The sequence below is a fragment of the Bufo bufo genome, chromosome 4 (genome assembly GCF_905171765.1).
Source record: "Bufo bufo chromosome 4, aBufBuf1.1, whole genome shotgun sequence".
Taxonomy (NCBI): domain Eukaryota; kingdom Metazoa; phylum Chordata; class Amphibia; order Anura; family Bufonidae; genus Bufo; species Bufo bufo.
This window is the reverse complement of record NC_053392.1, coordinates 82,651,988-82,654,436: the sequence shown is the minus strand read 5'-3', so window position 1 is coordinate 82,654,436 and position 2,449 is coordinate 82,651,988. Positions and strand designations below refer to the sequence as shown.

The window sequence follows — 2,449 nt, the reverse complement described above, 5'->3', positions numbered from 1 at the left end:
CTTGTGTGTGCAGGGCTGGTACTGCCATTTTGGCAAAGAAATGACGGCTTGGGACTCTCCACCTTGGCTCGGCACAAGCCATCAGTTCTCTGAAAGGTGCAGAGTCCACCACTTGGAAAGGGAGGGACTGCAGCACCAGCAACTTGGCCAGGAGCACGTTCAGCTTCTGTGCTGTTGGATGAGTGCACGCATACTGTTGTCTCTTGAAAATCGCTTCGGTGATTGATTGATGACGAAATGAGTGACGAGGAGTAGGAGGATGAGGAGCAGGTGCATCAGGACTGGTAGATGATTGGAAGGACAGACAGCTCCCTTCGGCTGAGGTGGTGGAGCCTTGACTAACTAAAATAGACTGCGTGCCACTGGGTGATGCAGCGGTTACTGCGGCAGGCTGGACCACAAAACCATTTCCCGAACTCGGGTTCGGTTAATTGCAAATTGATTGTCTGGGAACTTCCCTCAAAGATTGGGATAATATATTGGCAAATTTAAGTTTAGTTTCTTATCATTTAAATCAAGTTGTGGTTGAATTTAATATTTTAAATTTAATTTAACAGATTAAAGGATGGGGAGAAATTCGATCTGATATTTGGCCGCAGCTCTTGTAATGAATTATCTGTGGTTAACCCGCATCGGAAAGGTCTTTATGGGGGCAGTGGACAACAGTTTTTTTACTTTCCCTGATTACTCAATAAAGTGTTGCCTAAGACAGGTGAGAATCAGCCAGTCTTCTGGATATTCGAGAACGTGGTTTGCAATGGAGAAAGCATTCCAAAAAACAATTTCTCTCCACCTGGAGACGAATCCTGTCAAGATTGATGCAAGTGCGGTATCGGCTGCTTATCGAGCCAGATACTTCTGGGGAAAACTGCCTGGCATGAACAGGTCTCTAGTAGCTACAGACAATGAGAAGACAAAGCTTCAAGATTGCTTGAAGCCCGGAAGAGTCATCAAGATTCAAACCATAACTACCAGCCCCTGAGTCTCTTCGTCAGGGAAAATATCACGAGTTCCCAGTCATCATGGATGGGAAGAAGGACATCCTGTGGTGCACGGAGATGGATGGGTCTACGGATTTCCCCCGCACTATACGGATGTGTCAGAAATGAACCGCTGCTCCCGACAGAAGCTCCTGGGAAGGTCATGGAGCATCCCGGTCATGGAGCATCTATTCGCCCCGCTGAAGGATTATTTTGAATGTGAGTAGAAGCCACACGGGGCCCCCACGGCTGCAGATTTATCATGGAGACACAACCAGATTTTATAATATTATATTATGTGGCAATGTGAACCCAGAAGGGGGGTATATCTCTCCCAGGTTCCTCAGGTGTGGCTGAGGTGGATGAAATCCAGAATGACGCTTGCTTCAGTAAATATAGTTGCTGGAGCTATTTTCTTTATTTATTCAGGGCTGGATTTTACTTGGATTGGGATGGTAGGTTTTTGCAGTGGGACCTCCAAATCCACCCCCTCCCCAGTCTGGGCAGGTTTTCCTTAGCAGGAAGGGTTTCAAAGTGAGGCCTGCTCTAATCAGGCTGGGATAAAGCACCTCCCAGTGTGTCAGTCTGGGAAGAGAGAGTGAGAGAAGACATTTGAACAGAGTGCTGCTGAGGCTCTGTGAGTGTGGTCTCAGCCGGGCTAGGCTGAGGGGCCACGAGGCTGGGAGATAGCCTGGAATTTGGTGGACTCGTATTTGCTACAGCCTGGAGGCAGCTGGACTATTGGGCTGAGAAAGCCGCACTTGAAACAGTGTGTGAACTGTGATGTATAGGTGAGTCAAAGAGACACGTCATATTTGTTTTGTTAGTGCCTAGATGGGCAGGTGTTTCTTTTGCTTTGTTTGTGCTGGTGTCTGAAGACTGCCAAATACATGCACCATTTGGACCTTAAACCTGGTGTCCGTGAAGAAGTTTGTGAGTACGACCTCCTGAGAGAGAGAGCGATCCCTGACAATTATTATGTAAAGAAAAGAAAAAAAATGAAGCCCCTTTGTCATCCGACTCCCAAGTGCGATCAGCTACATCATCATAGTACTGTCTGCACGTCACTGATGTCCTCCTCAACCGTCTCTGGGTCAGGAGCTTGACTGCTCGCACCACCAGCTCCCACACCACTCTCCTCATCACTACTTGCCTGCCTAGTGGAGGAAGCGGCGGATGTCTCCTCCACATCTTGGCTAGCCAGTAGCTGCTGACTCTCTTCTAGTAGCTCATTCTCACTGTATAGTGGAGCTGAGCCCACAGCATACAATACTTCTCTGGCTCTGGGAACAGAAAAGGACAGAGGCAGGTTGAGGACAGGTGAGGGCACAGGGCCTGCTCCCGGGTCATGCCAACTAAGGGTTGTGTCTGACGAACCCACTGACTCTTGGCTGGGGGAGTCTGATGTCACTTGAGACGTAGTCAAAGATCAAGTTAACCACTCAAGAGCCGCTGGGTTGCTGGTCACG

The 2,449-nt window shown here is 48.6% G+C and overlaps 1 pseudogene; it reads left to right on the top strand.

The window, feature by feature from the left end:
- Positions 1-259: 259 nt before the first annotated feature.
- LOC120999000 lies at positions 260-1,189 on the top strand (annotated as a pseudogene).
- Positions 1,190-2,449: the final 1,260 nt, after the last annotated feature.